We start from the raw sequence: 15,096 nt of genomic DNA, 5'->3' as shown, positions 1-15,096 counted from the left end.
AAAGAGCAACTGAATCCTGACAAAAACAACCTTCCTGAGACCCCTGTGTCTAATGTCAGCAGTTAGTTTGCATTTTCACATTTAATTTGGACACTACTGGACCAAAGCCTCGCAGGCACAACCTGTCACCACGCTGATTTCAAGGGTGTTAAAGTGGGATACATTTGTCCTGTAGACTACATATTAAACTGCCATCATCTCTGCTTTATGCTTGTAGCATTAAACTGAGATTGCTTCTCAACATTTATTTCAAGCAGCAGCCTTACCACACATTAGAGCATTCATGCCACTGACCATTTAACCACCAACCCCCTGAAGGAAAAAAAGCCTTTCTATTTCCCTCCCCTCTCTGGCAGGTCAATGATCGGGTCCCATCCATTCTCTATGGAAATGACCCCTCTGTAAACACCCTGTTACCTAATATTTACCACACAGGCGCAGAGTCCGAAAGGTAAATTTGAAAAGAGCTGATTTCAGCCCTCATAAACAGCTAACCAAGAAATGCCTCAGGAACAGCAGGCACGTAGGATTCATTACCTGTAGCAGGGCTACAAAAGCCATTCTCAACACCCTTCTTGACACTGCTTTACTTCTCCAGGACTTCGCTTGCTAATAAAACTACAAAAGGATTAACCAAGGAGTTTCACAGAAATTGCCACAAAATGCCTTAGCATTTTTAAGCAGAAAACCCTTGGCATTGATTTTACAGATGACATACTGAAAAGGTTGGGGTTTTTTGTTGCTTTTTTTTTTTCTCTTAAAGAAAATAGGATTAGAGGTAGAGGCTTTTATATTCCACCACTTCTGAGACATATGTTCTGCTCTCCCACCAGTTATGAAGTGATTACTGGAGTGGCACAAACAGATTTTTTTTAACAAAGTAAAGGTGTGATTTTCTCAGGTTCTGTGAGAACATGCACACTTATTTTTACCAATCCAATCTGTTTTCCAGTAGTTTAATGTCCGCAGGGTTTATAAGGCTATCTTAGGTGTTGGATTCAACGCAGCTTGCAGGGTGCTACCTGACTTTGGAAGTTTAAAGAAAAAGACATAGAGAAAGCAGAAATGATACAAGACTCAAAGTAACTTGGAGACTGATTTAAATATACAAAAAGATTGACCTTTTTTTGCTGTTTGCCCATATACAGTACTCTAACTCCTGAAGGCCTTCATATCATAAATACTTGCTTCATTTTAGAAACCTCACTGAAGATCTATCCCCAAATAATTTACATATATAGCTTGACTTTAAAAAGTATTATTTTTACCCCACAAAAAGTAATTTGATCTTATAAACACTTACTGCCAGGAACAGCAATCCCCACGTGGGAAATGGGACTTGATTTTTTGCACTTTTTCTATTTAAGCTGGTCATAAAATGTTACCAAAGGAGCAACTGAAGAGATCTGATTTTATATCAGTTCAGACTGACTTTTCATGTATATAAATACCAAGACAAGGAGATTTCGCTACAAGGCAGTGTAGGGAAAGGGTTGACACCTGAATTGGACTGCTCACCTATTCCAGATTCTCAGCCAAAAATCTATAAGCACACCAACAGAAGGCAATGCTTCTCCAAGAGGCTCTTAAAGTTAAATTTTGGTCTGTTACACTGGGACAAATTTAGAATAACTTCAAATGCAGTGAAGTTACTCAGGACCAGAGGAAGTGAGAACAAAATTTGGTAAGGACTGTACAGGGAAGTAGTCAGTTACCATTTAATCCTTGACGAAAACCTTCAAGGTGGAGAGTCCATACAAAGAATTTACACTGGTTTAAAAACCAGCTTATCTGAAAACCTTTTCATGGATATATTTCAGACTGCCATACAGCATCTTAGCTCATAATTTAGCAACAGATTCTAGACTGTAGATTTCCAGCTGGGTTGAAATCTATACATTTGAACTTTTGCAAAGTCTTGGAACCATTTTAAGCATAATACTCCTGAAAAAAAAAAAACCAAACAAACCACACTGAAACTTTACAGGTAGATACAAGTTTTACATAAGATACACCTTAAGTATATTTCTGCTCAAATGGCTTTACTTTGTCAGTGCTCTTAAGACAAGGGGTTTGTAGGGTATTTTGTTGACTCAGCTCAGCGCTCCTCATCAAAATTTTTCCCAAGGATAGTCTTCATCCTTACCTCTACAGGACAGTGAGGTCAAAGTCATTAGTCCCTTACAAAAGCCTTTGCAGGTCCCACTAAACACTCTCAGTAAGATTTTTTGTTGTTGTTGTTGCTTGTTATTTTGGATGAACAGTCCCTCCTCCTTGCAAACTGGTATTTTCAGTTAATCTGGCCACACTCACAGGAGCAGCGAGGTCTTGTGTTCAGCAGCAGAGGTGGTGGAGACCCTTTGGGACAGGGCTGCAGGCACTTGGGACCCCTCTGAAATGCAGCTTTTATGAAATCAGAAGTTTAACTGTAAAGTTGAAAGGAAAATGGAAACTGGGAAAAACTCTATACATCAAAACGTAGAGAACAGATAATCCTTTTGTAGAAGTAGCCAGAGATAGCCGTGGTCATTTCATTTATAGACCATTTCCAATGCCACAGGCACTTTTGACTTCAAAATTGTTCTCATAGGTTTGTTTTTACCTGCTTATCCATTACAGAATTTCCTACTGCTGAAACAGCTCCTCAGTGATAGAATCAGTGATGTTTCATTTGGGTTTCTTTCACATAAGCTCCCCATCCCCTCTTATCCCACTTCCTTATTTCCTGTTGGCTTTATCAAATTTGTATCAGACAAAGCTATGAATAAATAAACATTCCCATTTTAAAATTTACTACATATATTATGTTATCCCATAACTACACAATGTTCACCTCAAACACCTTTCATGAATTATAAAAATGTATTTTTATTTATTTTTACTATCTACTTATTACCATAATTTAAAAAACTGCACAATAGAAATTAAAGTATAATAATCTATGGCAATGCAAAATGTTAAGTATCTGCTTTAGATACACAGAGGCAAAGAAATTAAAAGAGGCTTAAACTCTGAGCTAATGCTTCATCCCTAATTCATTCTCTTGTGCCCATATATTGAAGTCTCAGTACAATGAATCTGTGAAAGGACACATTAATGTGTTGTGGAACTGGTGTACAATAAATTGATAGGGAATTTAATGTAACTCTGATCAGAGATTGGGTCAGAGATTTCAGTGATGAGTAATGCCAGGCAAAGAATTTACATTTTATTTTAGGCTTCCCTTAATTTTTTTATTTTAATTTAACCCTAACCCTAACCCCAAATACTTTTGGAGAAGAAAGCTTCTGTCGAGGCATCCTATACAAGGCAATGAACATCTGACAGCAGTCAGTATTTTGTGATTTAACTGCATTGGTATTCCTTAAAAGTAAGAAGTCATATGTCACAAACCAATGCCAGGGTCTGGACCTCTTCTCTGGGAGATTACTAAAAATTATTAAGTCCCGTTTGCAACAGAAGGAGCTTACTAGTCCTACTATTGCAGAATATGTTTGTAATTACAACAATGTCTCATGATCCTATATTCTAATAAAGTAAAAATATCTTACGTGGTATTAACACCAAATGGAATAGAAACTTGTGCTCCGTAATAGATTTTTCGTGAAGAAAAGCTTGATTTTCAAAGTTCTTTCTGCCCGAAGCTTGCTTTTTGGATTTGCTATGAAATAAAACAAGATTTTTAATGAGTGGAGGTTTGGAAAAAATACAGAAATGGTGTAATCTTTCCACTGTAAATACCCATGCTGAAATGACAAAGGAAAGTAGAAGGTGTATGCAAAATCACTGCAAATAAATTGCTACATGTGCCGTATCTCGTAGAGCTGCTGAACAGTTTTTATTACATTTTTGTTCATTGGAGATTGCTATAGAGATCTCTGCATTGCAAGTAGCCACACCATTTTAGTGCTTTGCTGTTTCAGAAGAGCAGATTTTCTTGATTAATAACAAAAGGTTTTGTTGGGATCAGAGCTGTTTCCCACCATCTCTATGCAAACCCGGCAACACAAACTGTGTACATTAGCATTTCAAGGAGCCTCCTATTAATGATGGCAAGAAAAGCTCCTCTCGGTGGGTAAAATCCATTTTGTCCTCTCTTGTGACATCTGTTCTAACTTTTAAAGCCAGAAAGGAAACTAGATAATGCCAGAGAGTCTTTTGATTTACTGTATTGGCACTTGTGATGATGCTTCAGACTATAAAAGCATGTAACCCTAGTGGACATACATGACTGTGTAAATGTGAACATCTGCATATTCCCACAACATAGGGTGAATTGAACAAGTAATTCCGAAGTTCTTTGTTAAACTTTTTACTAGGTTTTTTTCTCAAGATTTCATAATTATGCTTTCAATTACTTCTACACCATCCACAATTCAACATTTTAAATTGTATTTTTATGTAAATGTTTACTGCTACATATGTTTTTTGAATTAATTTCATTTCCCGAAAGCTTTTCTTTTTCCTACATTTTTTGAGTAAAGACAATTAAGCAAATAGAGTTGGAGAAACTGAAACATGGTTAAAAAAATAAAACGCCAAACAGTGTAGAATAAGAAAACGTAAACTAAACCTTGCAGATTTCTTACCTCTTTACACCATCTGTGCAGTATTGCTCTTAGGCCTTTTACATTGGTCATCCTGGGAACAAAGCTGAAGGCAGATTCCAGCAGTTTTTCCATTCACTATTCATTCAGAGGTTCATCAGCTCCATATGGATCCAGCCAACTGCTGTGTTAAATCAGAGCCTTTTCCCAGAATTGACATGGTAATGAAGTCATGGTATTGCTCACAGAAAAGGCCTCCATAGGTATTTTCCTCTCTAACAAATCCAGCCTTTTCACCCCATTCACTCCCTAAAATTATCTCATAACATTACAACATCTGTGAACTGGGTTTTTGCCTTTTAATGTCTAGCATGTTTTATTACATGACTATGCATTACATACTGGTTAACAAGACTCCTACACAACCAAGGAAATAAAATAAACTTGCACTCTTCTCTTTCCAGCTCAGATTGTTTCGTTCCCTTTTAATTTATATCTACTATATTTATTTTTCTCCAGATATAGCTGTCCAAAGTAGTGATGTACAAGATGAACTTCTTTTTTTCTTATCTCTATCAGAAAGTGGTTATAGAGATATTCCAGAATGAAAAATTGTTTAACCACAAAATGGTAAATCTATCAATACAAAAAATTGCTCAAGACGGTCTGTGTTAATGGCAATTAGGTTCTAACACTTTCCTTCAGTTCATCATATTATGAGTTTTGCTTTAACAGCAATGGTTCAAGATTTATTAAAGAATAAATATGAGAAAGTTTATTTCTGCAATATGCCATCTGCAATAAATATGTAGATACTGTCTTGATATGAGAACACAAAGTATCTTTATTGGAAACCTATGTCTTTCTTGTAGTAATAATGTACTTGAACAAATATGATCTATGAAAATAGGTATCATTGCAGATGTGTATGTATGTCCAAGTTTAGCCATATGCTGACTGGGATAGTTTGTTACTTACAGTTAGTGCAGATTTTTCAGATGGTCTGTCCATGTATGTTCCATTTCTGGTCTGTATGTATCCTGATACTTTTTTTTGTATGAGTTAACACTGTGTCCTGGTAGAATCTGTCATTTTGGATTAGAAAGCAGAAAGATATGGCACACACAATCCCCCTTCTTCACCACAGCATAACATCCATCCAACCCCACCACCGAGAGGGAAGCAGTATGGCTTACAAATGGACAACAGCTCAGGATCAGAGTTACTGTGGGTTCATGGGGCAAGTGACTAAAGATTCTGCTTAGAGAAACTGTCTGTGGTATCCCTCTCAAATCCTGACTATGCTTCACAGTGCTGGTCTCAGCACCTCAAGGCAGGTGCAGTAGAGTCACTGTATGTAGATACAAGGACAACTAAAACAAAGTTGTTTTAATAGAACAGTTACTCAAAGAAGGAACAAGTGACTAAAAAAGATTGGGAAGTCCAATTTGAAGAGGAGGTAGCTGAGAGAGGAAATAAAAGTAAGGTTTCCAGAATCATAAAGGTGGTAGAAAAGCTGTTAGCAGAACTCTTCCAGAACTTTTGCAATTCTAGGGTCACTTGATGAAATCAGTAAGAGATCAACTTAAAAGAGTACTTCCTCACAAAGCACCTAGTGAACTTGTGGAACCTGATGATGCAGAAGGCTGAGGAGGGAAACTGCAGCTGTAGGATCATAAAAAAATGAGATAATTTGATGGACCAACAGTCCGTAAGCAGATGCTAAAAGGGCTAAGCAGGGCTACACTAACATCCCTAATGCAACTGCTCCAGGTGTGGGAGGGAAGTCAAGGGGAATGAACTGCAGAAAGTGGCCAGGCTAGTATGGTCTCCCTAAATAACGTCTGTTTCTGTTTTTGGAGACAGAACACCTGGGCAGCTGAATATTGGTCTCACCCAAATAGCATCATTACCAAGTTCTTTTTTACATCCTGAGAATGTCACTCCACCACCACCCAGATCCTAGAGCTCAGTGTTCATTCTACTTTACCAATGACTGCAAAACTCTGCCAAAACCAGCATCAACCATAGATCTGCTATTCAAAGTAAAGCCATCTAAAGGCACATGGAGCACAAGACCAAGAGAATCAAGAACTGCTTTGAAGCAGAAACTGAGAGATTTCTTATTCTCATCTGACACAAATATTTCATAGTGTCTCCAGTATCAGAAGACACACTTTATTACTGTGTGACAATTAATGGTTGTCTTATGGGGGAGCTCCAACTGGATAAGACTGGAACCACTATAGTCACTGACAGCATGTGTGCTGGATTATTTCCTGGGCTAAGTCTGTGCTTAGTGCAGTAAGGTGCGCTGTCATGATTTTTGAGATATATGTTTCTCCTTTGGAAAAGGAGCAACAAAAAATACTGGTAGGACACTTTATGCTGTTCATGGGTGAATTAACTCATAATTAGTGAGACCTGCCAAAAATATATGTCTTTAATCCTGAGATCTTTAAATCTATCATGTTTAAGGATACAAAGGTCCACATGTGAGGATATTCCTTTTAGACTTATCATTCCGGAGGGATAGACAGCTGTAAGGTACAGTGACAGTTCTATTAGCACAGTGACTCAGAAACACTACCCAGGGATGTCCTGGGATAAATGACAACAGCCCCATGAAGAGTAAAGTAGCACTTGATGAACATGAACAACATCTCCTTAAAATACTCACAGAAATACAGGAAAAAAACTTCTTGCTTGTATAAAAATAGAAACAAATGCAAGAATAAAAAACATCTGCAAAGAAACACTGCAAAGAAAAAACATATGGAACTTTTATAGTAGATTATGCAAAAGAATACCCTTCACACAATAAATTTGTTTTACCTACCCATGAAAACCAGCTGCTGAGTCAGAGTCAGCCCACTCCATTTGTCCACACTTTGGCTTTCAAGTTAACTGAAGTTTCTATCACCTAACGCAACATTAACTGCTCGAGCAGGACATACAGAGCAAAGACAAATACCATGCTACCTCTCTGGTCCCTCCAAATTCAGACAGGACCCCATCTTGTGAAGTGATACTGGGCCCTGATGCAACAACTGTGGCAAAAATGTGGAACCGAGAGCAAAGCCCAGGAGAGTTTCAAGTCCTGGTTAGTAAATCCCGCTGCGGCAACCTTGCACACCAAAAGGATGGTTTCTACCACAGGTTTCTGGGGCCCTTTGGCATCAGGCAGTTATGAAGAGGAAATGTTATCAAGAAATCACACATACTTTCTCCACGGCACAGTCTCCTCCTTTCCAGGCAGCAGAGTTTCCAAGTTGGTTAAAGACAAGTTGTCCTGCATAGCAGAGAGCTGAGATGTTGACTGGCCCCTTGGAGAGCAGTGTAGGGCAGGGGGGAAGGGACATAAATCCTCAGTGAGAGATAGGAAGATGCAGTTGCTCAGAGTCTCTGAGGGCAAATGTGAAAGAAGTTGGCCATTCTCTGTGTCTGGGACACTTACTGACAACTGATCTCATCCTTTCCTGGAAAGAGCTTTTTAACTATTCAATGCACTTTAGACCTCTTTATTCAGGAATAGCTGTTTAAATGCAGCCTGGGGTGTGGATGTATGGCACTGTGTTGCAACTGCCTCCCCAATATTTGCAAAGGGATTGCTTACCTATTATCTCCCCTGCTTGCTTCTTCCTAGAGGCTACTATGAAGAACAATGCAATCGTGCTTGAAAGTCTTTTAACCCAGTATACAAACATTCAGATTTCTGAACAGCTCCCACAATGTATTTACAAAATGACTGCACCTAATATTCTGAGATTTGGATGTAGTATCTTCCTGTCTGCCCTCACCTACAAACTCATGGAGATGTATGCCAAAGGTAATGCTGATGGTTTGAAATGGGACACTAGCACCTCATCATAATGGTGTTCATGCCTTGGTCAGAGCTGCTCAGTCCTGCTCTCTATTACTGTAATAGCCAGAAGATAAGGAGGAACTAAAGAGGTAAGTAAATCTGCCTCCTTAGACAAGAAGACCTATACTTGCAGGTGTAAAAACCTGTATTCCAGCTCCTTCTTGCACTCCTGTAAGTAACAATGCTTTCCACTGCAATTTCTCTATGGCTATGGGCTGTTTGATTTAGTGACACTACGTGAGACAGGAAAAAATTTCCCTTCCTCCTCTCCCAGGAGTTAGACACACTTTGCTCCTCAATTACACTTATTAGAGTTGTAATGAATGAAAGCAAACAAAACCACAATTTTGATTGGAATAAGAACCACAAGAGTTTGTAAAGGAAGGCAGAATCCTTTACAGCCTTGCTCAATGCATCCCACCCTGGGTGAAATGGCATCTACTTCACATCCACTCTGGGATTTGATACAGCAAGATAATCATTTAATTCCAGTTTTACTAATGAGCTGGAAAAAAATCTCCAACATGAAGAACAGCTTAGCCCCTCAGAAGAGGGGCTGCCTTAACCTAGAGGTTTGCTGCCAACCCAGGGCCCATGTTTGGGATGTCACAGAGGCCATCAAGCCTGGTAAAAGTTGAGGACTAGCATCTGCTCCTACACTTTTCATGTAGGATCGACTGAAGCTGCGACAAAGAGATTCCAAAATATCAGAAGGGACTTCATGTCCCTTGGAAAGATGTTGAAAGGACCTGGAGCACAGGGGACTGGGACCCAGGTAGAGTGAAAGAAGTGGATAGAGTGAATGACTGGCTACGAGACTGGTGCCATGGTCAGGGTTTCGGGTTCTATGATTTGGGATGTGCCTTCAACAGAGTGATGTCAATGGCAGATGGGGCACATCTGACCAAGTGCGGAATGAGTGTTTTGGGGAGAAAACTGGTGGGATTTATCAGCAGGGCTTTAAACCAGATTTGGCAGGGGAAGGGGATGCTCTACCGAGTGGCAGTAAGGAATCAGAAAACAACAACACTTTAGGGAACAGAAGGGAAACACCTGCAAATCATCCCAAAAGAATGAGAGAGGGCTCCTCCCAAGAGATGAAGAGGTCAACAGCCCAGCTGAAGTGCATCTACACCTATGTACACAGCCTGGGTAACAAGCAGGAGTTGGAAACTGTGGTGCAACTAGAAAGATACAACCTAATTGCTATCACAGAAACATGGTGGGACGAGTTACATGACTGAAGCACTGCAATTGAGGGGTACAAGCCTTTCAGAAGAGGCAGGTTGGGATGGAGGGGCAGGGGTATTGTGGTCCGTGTTAGAGAAGGGATAGATTGTGAAGAACTGCTTATGAATAACAGTCATGCACAGGTTGAGAGCCTGTGGGTAAAAATTAAGGACAGGACTAACAAAGGACACCTGTACACAACACCCTTATCTGCAAACTGGAGAGACATGGATTTGATGGATGGACTATTTAGTGGTTAAGGAATTAGCTGGATGGATGCAGCCAGAAAGTTGTGGTCAGTGGCTCTATGTCAAGGTGGAGTCTGGTGACAAGTGGTGTCTCTCAGGGCTATGTCTTGGGACCAGTGTTCTTCAACATCTTCATCAATTACACAGACAGTGGGATCGAGTGCACCCTCAGCGAGGTTGCAGATGACACAAAGCTGAGCAGTGCAGTTGACACACCTGAAGAACAGGAAGTCATCCAGAGGAACCTGGACAAACTTGAGAAGTGGGCCCACAAGAAACTCATGAAGTTCAAGTCCAAATGCAAGGTGCTTCACCTGGGTCAGGGCAATCACAGATACAAGTGAAGCCTTAGAGAAGAAGTCTGTGAGAGTGGCAAAGCACTGCAACAGGTTGCCAGAGAAGTTGTGGATGCCCCATCTCTAGAAGTGTTCAAGGCGAGGCTGGGTAGGGCTCTGGGCAATCTGATCTAGTGAAAGGTGTCCCTGCCCACAATAGGGGGGTTTGAACTAGGTGATCTTTAAGATCCATTCCAATCCACACCATTCTATGATTCTAGGAGGGCATGAGGTAGCAGACATAGAGGCTAGAAGATTTTTCCAGATAGAAGTAGCTGGGGGTTGAGGCACAAAAGCACAGAGCATGGAGAAGACTATGCTGCTGTTTCCAGTGAAGGAATGAGAAAAGACATTGCAGGGTCTTCAGTCCTCAAAATTTTCCTAAGTATAAACACTCAATCACATGTGTAAATCTAGGACCACAACATGATAAAGCACTGATTCTTTTTTCCCCCCATAGATCACAGAGTTCAACTCTGTTCTGATGAACCCAGCAGAAATTTTTGCTGTTTTCTTTCAAAGGGCAAACATGTTCTTTTACTCTCCCCTCAAAGGGTCCTTTGACTTTTCATCTCCCTTGCTTTTAGTTCAGCTTCCAACAACAATCGCTTAGGGATTCTTGGAAATTAGCAGTAAGTGTACAGTATTTCTAATTTTTATCTCACTTTTTTCAATCCTTCCAGCCTACTGCTGGTGGGGTTTGGGTTTTTTTTCATTTCTAAGGCAAGGGTTTTTAGCTTCCGCTCATCTGTGTCATTCTAGAATTGTTGCTGTCCTTGCCACTTCTTTACAGTCTTGTTTTCCACTTGACGTTTGTGTTTAGGTACACTTCATCTACATCATTGTTTCCAATTGACCTGCCGCTTTGGTTTCCATGACCAACAGCTCCCTAATAACTGCTGCCTCTACATTTAATCCATCACAAGCCACAGGAGATGCTTGAAATGAAGATTGCAGATAATTTGTAGAATTATAAACAAGAGATACCTAAATCAATACAGAAATTCTGTTCAATTAATGAGCACCCCCACCTTCCAAACTAAAAAAAAAACCAAAATAGTAAAATATTTCACTAGTTACTTCAGCACTTATCTTCTAGGTGTCTTTTTTGGCCCTCCATAAGAGCACACACAGTTCAGATAAGCATTAGCGCACAGAAAAAGAACACATCCATAAAATAAGGTACTCATTAACAGTAAATTTCAGCGTCCAGATTCCTTACCAACATGCCAAGACAATCAAGATGAAGGACTGGCAGGAATTTCAGGCCTGCTGTATATATTCTTTTGTAATGTCTTTAAAGATGAGGTGGGAGAAAAAGTGCTTAGTTGTTTGCAAGACTCTTCAGAAAGAAGCGAAGTTTGCTTTGAAGTTCACACAAACTTGCGAATATTTTAGCTCATGGCTGTTATATTGAACTGCTTGTTAAGTGCAGCAGGAACAATCTGGTGCACTATTAATTTAAGAGATGTATATACCCGCACTACTAATGATGCTGTCATTAAAAGAAGAGGGAGTGCAACCTTCATAAGACTCGATCCTGCAGTGAACTTCACATTGGCAGGTTATGCATCAGTCTGGAACTCACAGCTGGACCAGGTACCAAGTTCCTACTTCCTCTTCTTTACAGTTTGTTTACAGCTTTTGCAGCTTGCTTAATTTCACATCAACTTACAAACTTTAGTTAGTCACCAACTGATCGTGCAGCTCAGTCAGAGGTGTGTTAACAACAAGACACTTGAGTTCACTTGCATTTAGCTGATTTAGCCACATTAACTGCAGCCAAAGCAGAGCCAGGGTACCTGTGCCAGGGTTGCTTACTAATGGCAGCAACACCAGAAGCAGATAAACAGACAAAAAGTTTCAAATAAGCAAAGCATCTGAGAACCAGCAGGGTGTCACAAGGCACTGGAGTGGGTGAACAGTTGGGTATGCATTGGCCTGTCTCCCTGTGCTGGGTGTGCAGGCCATTCCAGAAAGGGATAGTATAGCAAAAAAATTACATATAGGGTGGAAATTAGGTCCTGGGATAAGAGAAGCAATTTTAGCATCTATCTGTAGGTGTCAATTTGTAAGTTAGTGGCCAAAGACTACAGAGCCATGCAACTGACTCAAATGCAGACATGCACATTTGGGCAACCGGTTAGACACTCCCTGGAGACTGATGAGATGTTCACTGACTACAGTTGGTGTCATTTGAGGTGCAATTGGATGTTCACAAAATCCACGTGGGCCTGGCAAGGATGGCACACCACCTATTGGACTTCTTTCCAATACAGAGCAGCAGCTGGAGTTCAGATGGAAGACTTCAGCAGTTCAAATAGACTCCTACATGTGGACAACTAAACCAAGAATCAGAGCTTTGCTGCCTTAATCTGTGAGATTAATCCCACACTTACTTACAATAAAGTTGCACAAAAATATACAAGAAGATTTTAGGGCACATCTCTTTAAAGTCTCATGGGACCAGCAGACCTCTGAGAGACAGCAAAAGGGTAACCACAGTTTTTGTGGATTTGAGGGGGGTGAATTCCCAATGCACAACCAACTTTCATAATTGTTTTATATTTTCAAGGGTTATCTTATTAGAAAAATGGACTGGAAATATATATTTAAAATAATCTGGAGAGCCTAAACACTTCAAGAACCACACAAACACAAGGAGTCAACACATCTGAAGTTTCAGCCTCGAGAGATGACTGAGAGGGGATCTCATTAATGTGTATAAATATCTAAAGGGGGGATGCCAATAGGATGGAGCCAGGCTCTTCTCGGTGATGCCAACCACTAGGACACAAGGCAATGGGCAGAAACTGATGCACAGGAAGTTCCACTTGAACATGAGGAAGAACTTTACTGTGCAGGTGACTGTGCACTGGAACAGACTGCCCAGAGAGGTTGTGGAGTCTCCCTCATCTGGACGCAATCCTATGCAATGTACTCTAGGACAACTCTGCTTAAGCAGGGGGGTTGGACCAGATGATCCACTGTGGTCCCCTCCAACCTGACCCATTCTGTGATTCTGTGAAGTGTCTCGCCCAAATTCCAAAAATACTGCTTCTGAACAAGTAACTCTGGAAGACTCCATTATAGTCATTTGGGCTTTGTGAGACTGAAATATAAAAACATACTTGCTACCACTGACAAGAGATGCCCTGTGTGATTGCATTGCAAGGGGTATTGCTACAGAAGGTCTTATGGATATTTACAGAGAACAGAAAGGTGCATTCTGGAAAAGCAGACAAAAACTGCAAACCGAATTTGCTGGGCTGTAAAGCCTACAACCCTGTCAGAGATATTCAGAAGCATAGGCAGCCTTTGAACTGTGTTATATGCAGCAGGTCATTGCTGGTGAGCCTCAAATGGGAAAGCAGTGACAGATCAGGCAGCTTCTCTTCTAGTTAGAAAGGTACCTCAACTGTTTTTAGACTAAAGAGCTCCCCCATTGGAATTGATTCCTCACAATTAAGGCTAATCCTTAATTTGATGTTTACTCAGTTTACTGCCTTTCTGCATTCTGCATTGTCCACATCTGGCATTACACTTTGTATTTATTCTAGTCAATATACATTTATTCATCAGCTGTGTTTGTTCTAGTCATGGTTGAGATGGCAATTTCATTCTAAGTCTTTGCATACACTGATGGATACATTACCTTTCCAGCTGAACTTTCTCATGCTTGTTCTCAAGCCTGAACTTGCTTTTTTTTTTCTGAAAGTTAGAAGTAAAGATATGCTCCTCCTCAAACCTCTCATATTTAGATGTAAGAATACAACATTTTAACAAAAATGCTTTTGATACAAAGTGCTTTTTATTTCTCTTTTCGAGTCCTTCCATTTTAAAGTAACTCTGAAATTATAGGAACATTCTTCAAATGTTATCATAAATGTGAGGCATAAGACTGTTTAGGAAAAGTAAGGTTTGTAAGGAGAAGGAACACTACCACTCCCTTTTGTGCACGAACTCCAATGGGAGGGTGAAGCATGTGAATGTGAGAATGTTTGAGTCACATTTGCATACAAATAGTTACAGAGCACTCAAATGAGTCATGAAAATTCACAGCTTCTAAAAATGAGTGGAAATGTTAATGCAATGGTAAGGCTGAGATTTCAATTGACGATAAGCAAAAATATTTACTGTTCTGATTTCAAAAGGGACTTTAACTTCTGCCCATTATTCCTACCTACTACAACAGTTTATGCAACACTTGTTAAATTCAGCTCTTGCCAGTATTTATCTATATAGATTTTTTAATTATTTGGTGTCTTTATTAAGGGAGGGTGGAATTTTTTTGTGCAGTACAATATTGTTTTTCTTACATTAATGGTGAACTGCATTACACCACAAGGGGTAATAGCGATATCTTATCAACAAATCATAAATAAACTTAAATTCTGTGTCCTGGTAAAAACAGGCACTGGGGTTAAGACGGTCTAAAGTGCTGTTCAGGAAAGTAAGGAAGGTGTCAGAGCTGGGCTTTGTGCAAAGAGAAAGATGGGAAGAAAAAAGAGCTACCATTTCTCAGAACAAGGCTTGGGTGCTCACTTGCAGAGCTGTATCAGGAAATATTAGAGGATGGAAAGTCAGTTAGGATGAGTACAGTCTTCCATTGCTATAATGACAACAAAATTTAAAAAATTAAAAAAACTTGAGTGCTGTTCACATCCAAGACCCAGGAGACAAAGCAGCAAGCTTAGCACAGCTTGAAGAGCTCATTCTCCGTTACCAGCGTTTACAATAGCCAATGTAATGTAACAAACAGCAGAAAGTACAAAGAATTTTTCTTTCTCTGGTACTAAGTGAAGCAACAGAACAATTTAGACAGATGACTCTCACTGATAACTCTGCTCCCATACCAGCTATCATAAGCA

This window comes from Manacus vitellinus, unplaced genomic scaffold (assembly GCF_001715985.3).
Source record: "Manacus vitellinus isolate BGI_N305 unplaced genomic scaffold, ASM171598v3 scaffold_11_pilon, whole genome shotgun sequence".
Taxonomy (NCBI): domain Eukaryota; kingdom Metazoa; phylum Chordata; class Aves; order Passeriformes; family Pipridae; genus Manacus; species Manacus vitellinus.
This window is presented reverse-complemented; position numbering follows the sequence as displayed.